Source organism: Vigna unguiculata, chromosome 10 (genome assembly GCF_037176805.1).
Source record: "Vigna unguiculata cultivar grain cowpea cultivar isolate G323 ecotype 2 chromosome 10, ASM3717680v1, whole genome shotgun sequence".
In the NCBI taxonomy this organism is placed as follows: domain Eukaryota; kingdom Viridiplantae; phylum Streptophyta; class Magnoliopsida; order Fabales; family Fabaceae; genus Vigna; species Vigna unguiculata.
In genome coordinates this window covers 35,037,967-35,052,013 of record NC_140801.1, presented here as the reverse complement: position 1 = coordinate 35,052,013, position 14,047 = coordinate 35,037,967, and the positions used below count along the sequence as shown (strand labels likewise).

Genomic DNA, 14,047 nt, shown 5'->3' with positions numbered 1-14,047 from the left:
AAACTCCCCTAACCTAAAAATCCTCGCTCAGTTTGAATAATTGGAACCTTTCTTGCACCACCACCAATCCAATACGTGCCTCCTCTCAAATGCACTTGGTGTCCTGAACTTTCACTCAAAAACCTCCTTTAGAACTCTCTTTCTCAATGCCAATTTTCGTTGTTAGGAAAGTTTGAACACAACCATTTAATCACAAAGCAAGTGCATAACCAATTCATGTTTTGTAATAATTCCTATACTTTTAGGATTACATTATCACTACTCACGTTCAAACATAACATTAAAACAATACATTTATTAAAATAGCATACAATTAGCATACATAGGACTTGAACCCAAGTCCTTTCAACATAACTAAGTACTCTCAACCATTTGAGCTAGTACTTTTCCACGTCATAACAAACCACATTAAATACCATAAAGGCTCCCATGAACCGCATTAATTAAATAATTATTTATTTAATTATTTAAATTTCTCGGGTCTTACAGGTTCAATTTGAGACACAAATGCAACATGTTCACAATAAGTAAGTCTGCGTCTAGTGGATACTCCCTGACTAATATCACCAATGATGTTGCCCTTTGATAGCCCTTTAGGTTCAATCCACTCCTTAGGTAAGTTCCTGTTTGCAGCTTTTTTGGTCAGCTGTTTTTTCTTTTCAACTAGTTGATTTTCTGCACCAGATTACTTTTCCAATGCCATATCTTCATCATCTGCATTCTTTGACACTTGATCTTGCAACTTTAGGTTAGTTTAATCAAATACCACATGCATGGACTTTTCAACAATCATTAGCCTTTTTTATATACTCTATATGCATGACTATGTGTAGGATAACCAAGAAATATACCTTCATTCGCTTTAGCATTAAACTTGCCAAGTTCTTCTTTACCATTATTTAAGATGAAACATTTACAATCAAATACTTTTATGTGACTCAAAACAGGCCTAACCAACACACAATTTAACACATAGCAAGTTGTGTTGACTACATCAGCCCAAAAAATACTTTGGTAGTGAATTTTCATTTAACATGGTTCTACTAAGTTCTTCAAGTGATCTATTCATTCTAGGACCTGAAAAGTTGTGTTTAATGCCACATTTTTCATAAAAATGTTCAAACTTTTCATTTTGAAACTCTCCACCATGATCACTTTGAATAGACATAACCTTAGAATGCTTTTTATTTTCTAAAACCTTGGCAAACCTTTTGAAAGTGTGACAATGATAACCATAACCAATGATATATAATAGAATTTCAGCAAAACAAAACATGACAAATAATATTCAACATCATATCCAAGTAAAACACTTAAACATGGTAATCACAATCAAGCTTTGGTTTTCTACCACCTTTTACGCCACCACACATCTAGTTTCCTAGAAATAGACGGTTCGAGTAGTCTCGCCATCGCAACAAAGAGAAATCTCCCTTATTCTTCAAGGACTTATGAGTAAAAACATCGGTGCATCGCACATCTAGCACTATACTCAGCAATGAGCCAGAATTAAGGCCAAACATCTTTCCTCTCCCCACTGTTTCACACAAGCGAGAGAGTTCAGTACTCAGACCAATCCTCTACCACTGCTTCACACAGTTGAAGAGGAACACTTGTCACATGCAAAAGTAGATATCTCTGATATTTCTACTACTTCATACAGGCGAAGAGGACCCCTTTCCACTGCTTCACATAGACAAAAAAGTCCTCAATGGGTCTCTAGGTATGGAAAACCTCATACAACACTTAATTCCACCAAAAATACGAACCGAAGCAAAAGTATACATCTTTGATAAATCTTAAGATACAAGTACCAATCAAACACATGAAATATATCATCACAACCATGCACTATCATAAACCAACTGAATCAACATATGTTTATGGTATTGGAAATCAAGATACTCACACGCAACACAACATATATTTCAAGATCACTCCCTCAATTAATTCATATAAGCAACTAATAGAATGAATAGTATTCAAATCAAACAAAGTCACATTATCGCATCATGCCCAAGAAGCAACCTAAAAGCTATTCTGAAATACACCGAAAGAGAAGAGAAAAGAACCAAAACAAAAAGGTACAAGATAATATGCATCCTGTGGGTTCCCCAAGCATCAAAGCAATTACTACAAAATCCAAAGAAAATAAGAAGGCAACTCCATGCATTCACATAAAGTGCCAAATGGCAAAAGAAATAAAAGAAAGATAAAGAATTATGCCCAAGGGGAAGGAAATAAAAAGGTGTATTTTGCTGCAGCAACTTAAACCCTCATGTACATGCTATTATTCTAAAAAGACTTCTAAAGAAACTAGCACAATCTATACAAAGGTCACTTCGTCACTACAAGCTAAAGAAAGGAAGAATTAAGTCAATGGAAACGAAAAGAAAACGTGAAACACAAATGTAACCCACATGACTCATGCATATTACCCCAACTCATCAAAGTACCCAACTATAAAGTTGTACCGAATGCATGGTTGTCAAATCAGCCACTACAAGACTAGAAAATAATAAAAGAAAGATGAAGAAAAAGGGAACTGCACCATGATAGCTAAAAGCAAGAAAACATAATTTTATGTGATTGCCTAGAGAGTATTGGAACAATACACTACACCATGCACTTAGACTATCCAAACACCGTATGGATGCACCCAAAAGCCTCACGTTAAAACACCAATGCACTTAAGTGAATCCATGCAAAAAGGAAAGTAAAAAGAAAACATGTAAAAGGAAACATGCCAAGTAAAAAGAAAATACATTAAGTCACGTGCAGCAAAAGTTTAGCACCAAAAGCCAAGTAAAAAGGAAAGTAAATTCACATGTATCAAAATAAGGAAATACATTAAGTCACGTGCAAGATTTTGTTTGCAAAACATCTCTCTTTAACCAAATAAAATTCAATGAAAATCGTAGAAAACTTACGTGAAGAACCTCTAACTTCCTAAGCAACCCCAGTTGACCAAACACTTAAGAAAGAATTATAAAAACAATAATGCAGGTGCACTGGAACGCTTACGTGATTGAGTATACCCCTGCTCGACAATGCGTTACAATCATGGTAGAAAATTCCTTCGGAAGTAAAAAAAAAAACGTAAACCTCCACACTAATCGAAGTTCAAAAAAAGAGAAAACGAATCAAGACTATGGAACCCATGTGAACTACCGTTGCAACGAAAAACCTTACCTACATGCCATGAATTTCAAAAACCCAACCTAAAAAGCCTTTAACGCTTATAGGTTTACATACTCAATGGACAAGGAAAACATAATAACAAAGAGCATTCAAGCATCGCATACATACATCATAGAAGAACAACCAAAAACCATGCATTAAACCACAAACAAAGAAATACTTGGTGAAGGATTGACCACCCAAAGAACCATGGAGACTCCCCTAAGGAGAATTACTAGGAGCATGACCAAAGGGGAGGATCATTCTTCTATGTCCCTTTCTTTATTTTCCATCTTGATTTCTTGATTTCTCTAAGTTGACTTGGTTGACTTAATTTTGGTTGACTTGTTGACCTTTGACTAAGGTTGACTCATTGACCAAAATTAATTAACCTTAAGCCAACATGCTAATCCTTGTTTAAGTTGTTTTGTAGGTTAATATTGTATAGACAAGCTTGATAGGTGGCGCATGGTGATTGGAGGGCATGGATGACGTGGAGGAGAGGGTAAAGCAAAAGCAGACATTGTACCTTTTGTCTCTTTTGCTCTTTATGCTCCTTTGCATGATTTGGAGACCACTTTTGTCTCTTCCTACACCCTTTTGACCGAGAATCAACATAGGAAGCAACATCACCATCTCATTTTGTGCCTAGCTTGGAGATGCTTCTAGAATTAGGGTTTCATTACTTTTCTAGTTATCCCTTTCATCTTTTGTATTTTGCTTAGAGACCCCTAAGACCATCTATTTAAGGGGAGCTCTTCCACTTGTAAAAGGGTTGAATACTTTGAATCTAAACACTCTTGTTTTCAACCTCACTTCCGTGAGCAATTCCTCCTCCCAAGGAGAGGAAACACTCTTGCATTATCTTGTTATGCAAGTGGCTGCACCATACACTCATCTCTAGAGCTTGGTTTGGCTTTGCCCCCTCTAAGAGTGGCGTGCTCCACTTCCATCACCACTACTATCTTCTCTTCCATGTTCTTTGTTTCTCTTCTTACAATGCATTTTCGTTTTTGATCTTGCTCTTGTTGTTTTTATTTCTAAGCACCTTAAACAATCTTTTCTCCTATTGAACTCTTGGAAAGGAACCTTCACATCTAGATAGCTTATTATTTTAATGTCTAGTGGGGATTTCCTTGAGTTTTCTTTATATAACTCTTCACCATATTCATAATCTAGAAAGGAAATAAGATAATCCTTCATCAATACTCAGCTTTTCCTACCTTGTTTACCCGTTCTTCTTTCTTTGGTTTGCTCCCTTGCTTTCCATTCTCAACCCTTCAAGGTCTCTCGGTTTCTTATCCTCACCTATTTACGCACATTTTAGAAACTCTAAAAACTGTTTTATCTCCTTCCCTAAAACCCTACCTTTTAATCTATAATTATTTTATCCTTAATCTTTTCTATTAATATTCTAGAATTAAATCTGCCAATTAAGATTCTAAAAATAAAGCAACCCTAAAGTCTAGTTAATAGAGGTCGCACCCTACCAAATTAGAACAGTTAAATGCAGTATGCGAAAGTTGAACCAAGTCGTCTCCTAACGACCAATATTTTCGTCCAAAGCTTCAATTTTGCATATGAACACAATAATATAACACAGGGGGGTTTGGCAGATTCAGTTTCACACAAAACTAAATTTGCAATGTAGAGAAATTTATCAGTTATATATGCAATGATTCCTTGATTCAATTAAAGTCCACCAATCACAGATTACCAAATTGATTGTTCTATTCGAATTTGATCTCATGAACCTTAAGTAATCAACTAAGCGAAAATTACCATGGATTCATTGTCATTAAGCATGAATATGAGCCACTAAAGTGCACACACGAATTTGAGATTAAGCACGCATCAAAAACGTGTTTATCATCAAAATGCAACCTGAAACAGATGCAATTCTGAATACAACCCAAGAACGACCAACAATCTCATGGTTTCATTTCAATTTTGTCAAGGAATCAATCCAAAAAGCTTAGCTAGACATGGAAATGCAGCACACAAGCCCTTCAAAACGAAATTCACAAAAAAGGCATGAAACCCTAACCTACGAATTGTAAAAACGCAAATCAAGAGCAAAAGAGAGATTTTAAAGCTTCAATGGAATGAAAAACGCTGTTGTGATATATAAATCCGAAAACCCCATCAATGGGTTTTGTTCTAAGTCAATTAAATTCACAAAATGAGATGCCCAATCTTCCAAATGCATTCAAAACGTAAATCCCACATTGGGTGCTATCAAATGTGAATAGAAATGGCAAAAACTAGTGCAAAAACATCAAAAATAAGAAGAACACCTCTATGGACACCCACCAAAGCTTGAGAGAGTAAAAATGGAGGTTGGATAATAAGCTATGTGGTTGTTGCATGCCAAGAGACCTAATTCTCGTGGTCAAATCAACTCTGCCACCATTATTTACAAAAATGTCATTATGTCACTCAGAATTACAAAAATGCCACTACTGGGCCTCAAATGTTTGCCCATTCACTTAGATGACGTGAAAATGACGTGGCAATGATGTGACAACTCTCTTAAGCTGAATATTAATGTCTAAGCTCCAAAATTTGCTTCACCCAAATACCTAAAAATAATTAAAAACGAAAATTAGGCCAAATAATGTGAAATTAACCCAAATTCGAAATAGTGGCCCAATAAAGCCCAACAAATGAAAACACACTAAAGATAAACAATTAAGCACTGAACAACTATAAAATGGATACACAAAGGCTAGTGGAATGGAGGAAAAAATGACTCATCACTGGTCGTTTATTTTATGTTACAAGAAATTAAAGGAAATTTAGAAAATCAAAATCAAAATATCTTGTTGTTTATTTTATGTGTTGCAGCAACAAGGGTTGATAAGGAAATAAGAACAGAAGATGTGGTATTTGATGTTGCAACAAACATAGAAGGGAGAGAGAAATAAAAAGTTTTTCGTGGGCCTCACCAAAAGAGAAGAGAGAAAAAATAAAATAAACACTGCATAAGATTCAAACTTATATACTTCCATACACAACACACATACCACAACCACCAAACTACAAACTTTCTCAATATATATGGCGCACCACAATTTTTTTATAAACACATCTTATCACATTCTATACTTAAATAAAGAATTAAATACATAAAACAATAACTTAAATCTCAAAAATAATTATTCCATATTTTATAATAAATAAAATAATTAAATTAGATGAAATTGACGACTCTAATCAATCCATTAATTTTTCCCAGGTCTTACACCAAAGGTAAAGATGCCTACATTAGGCGGAAGTTCAAGATGGATAGTCTCGAATCAAAGGTCGAGATGGACGGATCCAGGTCTAAGGTTGAGACGAACTTACCCGGACTAAAATTCGAGATACTCGGCCTTGTTGACATGAGAAGCCAAGGTGGTTTGCTTCTTGAAGATTTGATGAAGATTGAATGAAGCTCTTTTGAACTATCTTGAAGCCATAAACATTGGAATGAAGTCTACATTGATGAAGGAAAGGAGATTTAATGATATCCATGGTGATCAAGGCTGGAATGTGTGCTCTCCATGTACTTACATCATTAAGAAAGTGTGCTTGTAGTTTGTAATTCATGTTGTAGACCTTAAAGCATTAATTAGATGTAGTTTGGTCTTTTGTGTGTTTTTAATCTGTTGAATGGTTTTCAACAGGTTAAAATGTCTCTTTTAATCTGTTGAATGACTTTTTAACAGGTTAAAAGGCTGGTTGCAGTAGTCTTAAACTGCAACAAATTCAATCAGTTGATTTAGTTTTTAATCGACTGATTTCACTTAAGTTAAGTGAAATCAACCGATTGATTTGAAAATCAACCTGTTGAATTTCGTAACAGTTTGACTATAAAAGCTGTGATTTTCGAAAGAGAGGTCTGTTGATCATTTTAGAGCACGATTTGGTTCTGGAAACATGTGGAAACTCTCTCCTTCGTGATCATAGGTGTTGCAGCTGTTGAAGATTGATCTTGGATCAATTCTTGAAGGTTTTGGCTTGGTTTAAAGCTTGGAGAAAGTGGTTTGTGGTAGGCAACGTTGTGCTACCACTAAGGTTTGATCTTTCTCAAGCTTTGTGTGTGTGCCTGGTGGTTTTCCAGGTCTGCAAGAGGGTTCTTGCTGTGCTGGTGTGATTCTTGTGTGATTCAAGAGTCTTTTGTGGTGTTTTTGCATATTTTGGAAGTGTAAGGGTGGATTCTTTGTAAAACTTTTGAAATAGTGCAAAGTCAAGCTCAGGTTGCCTTGACAAACTGGATGTAGCTCAGGTTTGAGTGAACTAGTATAAAAATCCGTGGTGTCCTCTCTTCTCTAACCTTTCTCTCTTGCATTTTCATTTTAAATTTTCAAGAACTTGTGCTTTAATCATCTTTTTCATGTTCTTGCATGTTTTCATAGCATCTGAAGCATTGAGCATGTTTGTATAATCATTTGGAACTGATCTTGATCATTCTTAAGCATTATTTCTGGTTTAAAATTCAAATTCACATTTCTGCATTTTTCCCAGTATTTCAGTCGACTGTTTTTCAGTTTCAATCGATTGATTATACCAGAACAGAATCTGTTTAGTAAAATCAATCTGTTAACTCTGTTTTTGATCGATTGAAAGTGTATAGTTCAGTACTATTTGCATCCTAACTTGGTGATCTATTTGATTCAATTAAAGGAGGTTTTTAGCTTGCAAAAATAGCCTAAAGTTTTAACTAGCCAAGTCAACCCCCCCTTCTTGGCTTTTCAACCATTTCAAAACTAACAATTGGTATCAGAGCAAGGTACTTGAAATTTGATCAAGTAAGGTCCTAAATCTGTTTTGAACTACTTGAAATGGATGAAAACAAGTTACCCTTTGGTGAAGGTGCCTCAATTCATAGACCCCTTATGTTTAGTGACATTAATTACCAATTTTGGAAAATTAGGATGAAAATCTTTATTGAGTCAATAGATCAAGGGATATGGGATGCAATCATAAATGGACCATATACTCCTAAAAATATTGTTGATGATGTGTAGGTTAATAAGCCATGGACTCAATGGAATGAGGAAGAAAGGAGGAGACCCCAATATGATTGCAATGCAAAGAATATCCTCACTTCATCTCTCAACATGGATGAGTTTTTTCGTGTTTCACAATGCAAAAGTGCCAAGGAAATGTGGGAGGTTCTTGAAGTGACTCATGAAGGAACCAATGATGTTAAGAGAGCTAGAAAGCATGCCTTGATTCAAGAATATGAGCTATTCAAGATGAAACAAGGAGAATCCATAGCGAATGTGCAAAAGAGATTCACTCACATAGTCAACCATCTCATAGGCTTGGGTAAGGAATTTGACAAGGAAGAGTTAAACATCAAGGTGCTAAAGTGTCTTGATAGATCTTGGCAATCAAAGGTCACGGCTATCTCAGAAACAAGAGATCTATCAACCCCCCCTTCTTGGCTTTTCAACCATTTCAAAACTAACAGGCCTGAGCTGAAGGTCAATTTTAACTTTATTAATTAAAAAAAAAGCTTAAATACTAATTTAGCCCCTATTTTTCTTAAGTTTGTTTAATTTGGTCATTCTTTTGTTCAATCAAGTCTTAATTTTTGTTAATGTTTGTCAATTCAGTCCTTTTTGGTAACGTCGTTTAAATAATTAACAGCACAATGACCATGGTGCCCCAATTTGTGTTACATAACATGTGTTTCTCTTATATGTGTGTTCCTCTTCTATTTGTTTACTCTTTTTCACAAACGCTAGGGTTTCCTTCTTCACCCCATCCACTACAGCTTCTTCATCCATGACCCACAAAGCACGATAAGCACCAGCCACCGCATTGTTGCGATGCAACTGAGGACGCCGATGGCGCCAGTGACATTGATCTCTCATCGTGTGAGGGTTTCATTCTTCTCCACCATGGGTGCATTCTTTTCATTCTTCTTCATCTAAAAAAACTTCAAGCACCGTCAACAACCATTGCACCTCTTTGAGATTCTTGCTTTCCATTGTAGCTTTTACTTGCAAAACTTCGAACTTTGTCATTGCCAATACCGACCATCTCATTGCCACCTTTTGTCAGAGACTGGAGCCATCACCAGAGTCATGCTTACTACTCGCATTTAAAACGTCTAAAGTATGAATCAATGTTGGTTGTGAATTGTGAGGCACGTGCGAAAAAATTATGTTATCTCCATGTTGGTGACTCACTCACTCACTCAACAGATGTTTTCATATGGAAGAACGAAGGGATTCACACATTGAGAAAACATACCATGTTAGACAGATTGCGTCATCTGTTCACTGTATTGTTAATTATTTAAACAAGGTTATTAGAATTGAGAAATATTAACGAAATTTGGGAGTTGATTGAAGAAAAAAATAAGATTAAGTTGAACAACTCAACAAAAATAAAGACTAAATTAGTATTTAAGCATTAAAAAAATTAGTTTTATTAATTTAAATTTTTTATTAAATTTTAATTTAATTTAATTTAATTATGTTGTTGCATGGATTTAGTGTTTTTAATATGCATATAAAATTTGCATTGTGTTATTTGTATGTTTATTTATTCGTCCAAAAAAGTAGTATGTGTTCATTTATGCATATTTTTTTTTGGTAAGGTATTGTAGACATTGATTAAAAAACGAAAAAAAGATTAGATAGTTGATTAGGAGTGACAAAATAGGCTAGGTCCAACAGGCCAACCTGTCAGCCCGTAGAGAAAAAGGTGGGTTGGGTCAAGAATTTTGGCCCGTTAGCCCGTTTGGCCCGTCAGCCCATTAGGCTACATGACAGGTTGGTTGTCGCCTAGCCCGTGGCCCATATCAATATTTTTTTTATTCCTCACTTTTATTAATAGTTAACGTGAATAATGAAATCCAAGTTCTTAGGAGTTTATTTTCATGAATGAATATGTGATTTTTATCTCCATATATCACTTTAGTGTTCTCCTCTTTATCTTTTCACTTCGAATCAATAATTTTAGAGGTAATCAAGTTTAAAAAAACAATTTTTTTCTTTAAGAAAAAGGACGAGCCAAATGGACTAGCCCGTTAGTCCATCAACCTGTCACAGGACGGAAGAGTTCCATTTTCTAACCCGTATTGTGTAAACGGACTAGTGCCAATGGCTGGCCGTGCCAAAGCCTAAGGGCTGACCCATAGAGTGCCAAGGCCCCTAAAGCAGCCAAGGTCCCTCATTCTGCAGTCATTACTCCTCTCCTTTTTCTCCCCACAGAGGCTCTGCTAGGGTTTGAATCCCATTCGTCATCAAGCTAGCTCAGTCACGTTTTCTAAGTCACGTAAGTGGTGTTTGTCCTTACTCTTTTTCTCTAGTTTGGTTCTTCGTGATTACTGTTAGGGTTCCTTGTAATAATCTTATGCCCCATCTGTATTAAGGTTTTCAGCTTTTAAATCTGTTGCGGGAGTTGTCGTGCTCATTCGCTTAAGTGTCAGAGTCGTTTTGCTAGCTCTTTCCAGGTAAGGGAAGCTAAGGTTTCGAGTTTGGTTGTGTTTTGCTTGTTTTTCAGTTCTGTTTCATGCTTATGGTGTGTGTATGATGCTTAACATGATATGGATGTATATGCCACATTGTTATGGGTTAATCTATGTCCTGGCCTACGTGAACAAAGGAGGAGATCTGATAATCTCGCCCAAGCTAGTGGAGCTCGCTTAAGTGAGAATATCAGAAAACCCTCCTAGGTGTTGCACGAGCTATCGCTCAAGCGACGAGCTATAGTCTTGAGCAAGGGGCCATCTCGCTCAGGCGAGGAGATATCGCCTAAGCGAGTGAACACGATAACACCACTATTCCTCTTTTCGAGCTCTCGCCTAGGCGATAGGGGCTCGCCTGAGTGAGAGAACCCTCTCGCCTGAGCGAGACCTGTCAGACTGAGTGAGAAGTTGTGCGAGAGAGCGTTTAGGTTCTGTTTCCTTCTTTGTTTTGGGTGTTTGCCACCTGTTTGGTTGAATCGTTATGATAAAGCATGAAATTAGTGAATATGCATGAGTAAGATGAATTATGGGATTGTGATTGATGAGTTTGACATGATCTGGGCATATGACATGTATGGTTTGGTTGGTTATAAAAGTGACATGGAATTGGTATGAGCAATGAATGTTATATTGTTTAATGGAACATGTTGTTGGTATGGTTAGGACGTAATTCCACGATAGTTTTGTGGTAGTGCCTCATTGATTAGGGCGTAATTCCATGAATCTCTAGGTGAGATCTCATGGTGGTGCCTCAGTTGGTCAGGACGTAATTTCATGACCCCTGTTAGTGGGAGTTCATGGTGGTGCCTCATTTATATGATTTAGTAAGGATTCAAGGTAAGTATTGCATCCTAACACTCTAAAGAGTTAGTTATTCTCATATAGAGCGTACATACTCAAGTGGTGAGAGTAGTAGGAGGCTTGGAACACTTTAAGAGCTAACCTTGTGTGTGGGGGATGAAACACTATAACAATTAGCTCGGTAGAGCAGTAAAGGCCACCACAAGTGCAAGCATCCGCTGAATCCGACTAATTATATGTATCCGGATGAGTCGAGTCTTGAGTCTTAGTGTATTGTTTGCAAGTCATAACATGATTAGTTGACATATGCATCTTGGACTATGAAATTGTATGTAACTGTATGATAAATCATTTTCTGCTCTAGCTTACCCTTTGCTTGTTTGATTGTTAGTGTGTGGTTTCCTCTCTTTGTAATTATCATCAATGTATTGATGTGAGCAAGTGCGAGAACTCCTTATGGTCAATAGGAAAATGGTGATTCCGCTGCATAGACTATCTGGGTTGGAGTCTGCTTGTTTATGCCTTACTTTAGGGTTGTGGCCCATGTACCACCTTGTCTTAGAACTTTATTTTTAATACTTTAGATCTCTTGTTCTCTTTTGTGACTACCATCGTGGTGTGTCTTAATCCTTTCCTAGTTCTTTTGGGATAATTGTAAGGAGTAATGTTTATACTCCAGGACCTTGTTTACTATATTATTCTGTGTGACATTTCCTTTAATTAGGATTATTAATTAAATGGGGTGTTAAAAAAAGTTTAAAAAAATTTAAAAAAATTAAAAAAAATTGAAAAAAATTGAAAAAAAAAGAAAAAAAAAGAAAAAAAAAGTGGACGGTCAGCCCAGTGCAGCCCATCCAATACGGGACGAGTTGTGATTATCGGTCCGTTTCTGTTTGATGGGCCAGCCCGTTTTTTACGGACCACAGACGAGTTGGGCCAAAACGAGTTGGGCCAAAACGAGCTGGATTGACACGTTTTGCCATCCTCTTGCTGAGCCCAGTTGTTAACGGTTTGTGGAAAGCACTTTTTTTTTCCATTACTCAAAACAAGGGCATTATATGTAAGTGGAGCATTAAGTGCCAAAATAGGATAGTGTCTTTATGCTTGCTCAACTAAGCACGTTCAGAGAAAACGAAAATAAAAAGAAATATTAGAGCGAAAATGAAAACCCTAATTGAAAAAGGGAATGGATTACCTGTGTGGGTGCTCATTGTTTAAAACAAAGGCCTAGAAGCAGTGAAGCCATGATTGATGAACAGTGACGAGGAGGCTTGCAAATATTGACCTAAAGGCCTTTAATAGTGAGGCGAAGACTGCGGTCGGACGCAGTGACATGTGAGCAAGCAAATGACGGCTTGCATTAGTTTTGGGCAGACCTCAATTTTGAGGAAGAAGAAGAAGAGTCGGGAGGAAAAATAGGAGTGGTAAGGGAAAGGGAAAGTGGTAAGGTCCGAGGCAACATTATGTGTGAGGTTATCTACCGATTCATAGATACGGATTATTTTATTATAAATTAAAAATAATATTTTTTAAAATCCGTATGTAATATCCATAGGTAATATTTAATTTACTTAAGGATTACAATCAGTAGGTAATATCCGTATGTAATATTAAATTTACCTATGGATGTAAATCCGTATGTAATAATCGGTAGATAAATTGAGATTTTCTTGTAGTGTATATATATATATATATATATATATATATATATATATATATATATATATATATATATATATATATATATATATATATAACATTAGTTTTATCCATATGTGACATTTGACACCACTTTTATATTCAAAACTTTAAGATAATTGTGTTATGAACCTTTGATCTTATATAATATTTAACTTTATCTATTCTATTCAATACGAAACTTTTAACTCACACTTAAACTATTTCTAACACTTCAGAAATTCATTACCGATTTATTCATCCTTTCTTTTTCTTCCATCCTTCTTTCGTTACGACTTTCTTCGATGCAGCCCTCCATTTCTGCAATGAACGAATCACGGGTCAGAACAATGCAATCAATTCCCAAGATTATAAAAAAATAATATTTCAAATTAAGTGTTCCTATATATCCATCTTTTCTTCTTTCAACCCCGTAAATATAATGAAATGACCACATTCCTCTTAATTATAAAATTAATAAAATTTAAATTATTTGATTCAAATTGTTTAAATAAAATATATTTTGAAAAATATACATTTCAAAATATAATATATTTCAGTTATAATTTATAATATACCTTTTGAAATTAAAAAATATAAATGGAGGAAGCTACCTCATCCTCTATTGTCAAAACCGCCACCACATCCACAACGAGAATATAATTTATATTTTAAAAAATATGGGTGCAGAGAGTAAATTGTGGAACTGCAATTAGTAATGCCCAGGTTTGAAATGATGTATGAGCTTAGGGCTTAAATTCAGAATTTACTTTAAATTAACCGGTGAAAATATATATGCTCGTGTTTGCATGTTCATGTTTTTTAATTTTTATATAAATTTAAGTTAAGATTAATAAGAAAAATAGAATTAATTTTTAAAATAATTATTTAATATAAAATTTTAAAAAGTAAAATATG

General features: G+C 35.5%; 1 long non-coding RNA gene across 1 annotated transcript; it reads right to left on the bottom strand.

Moving 5' to 3' along the window:
• Nucleotides 1–5,435: 5,435 nt before the first annotated feature.
• LOC146882434 (uncharacterized) lies at nt 5,436–13,585 on the bottom strand. Its single transcript, XR_014985055.1, has 2 exons — nt 13,380–13,585; nt 5,436–5,762 (listed from the first exon to the last, which is right to left on the bottom strand). It is a non-coding gene; the product is annotated as an uncharacterized LOC146882434 (long non-coding RNA).
• Between the last annotated feature and the right edge of the window lie 462 nt (nt 13,586–14,047).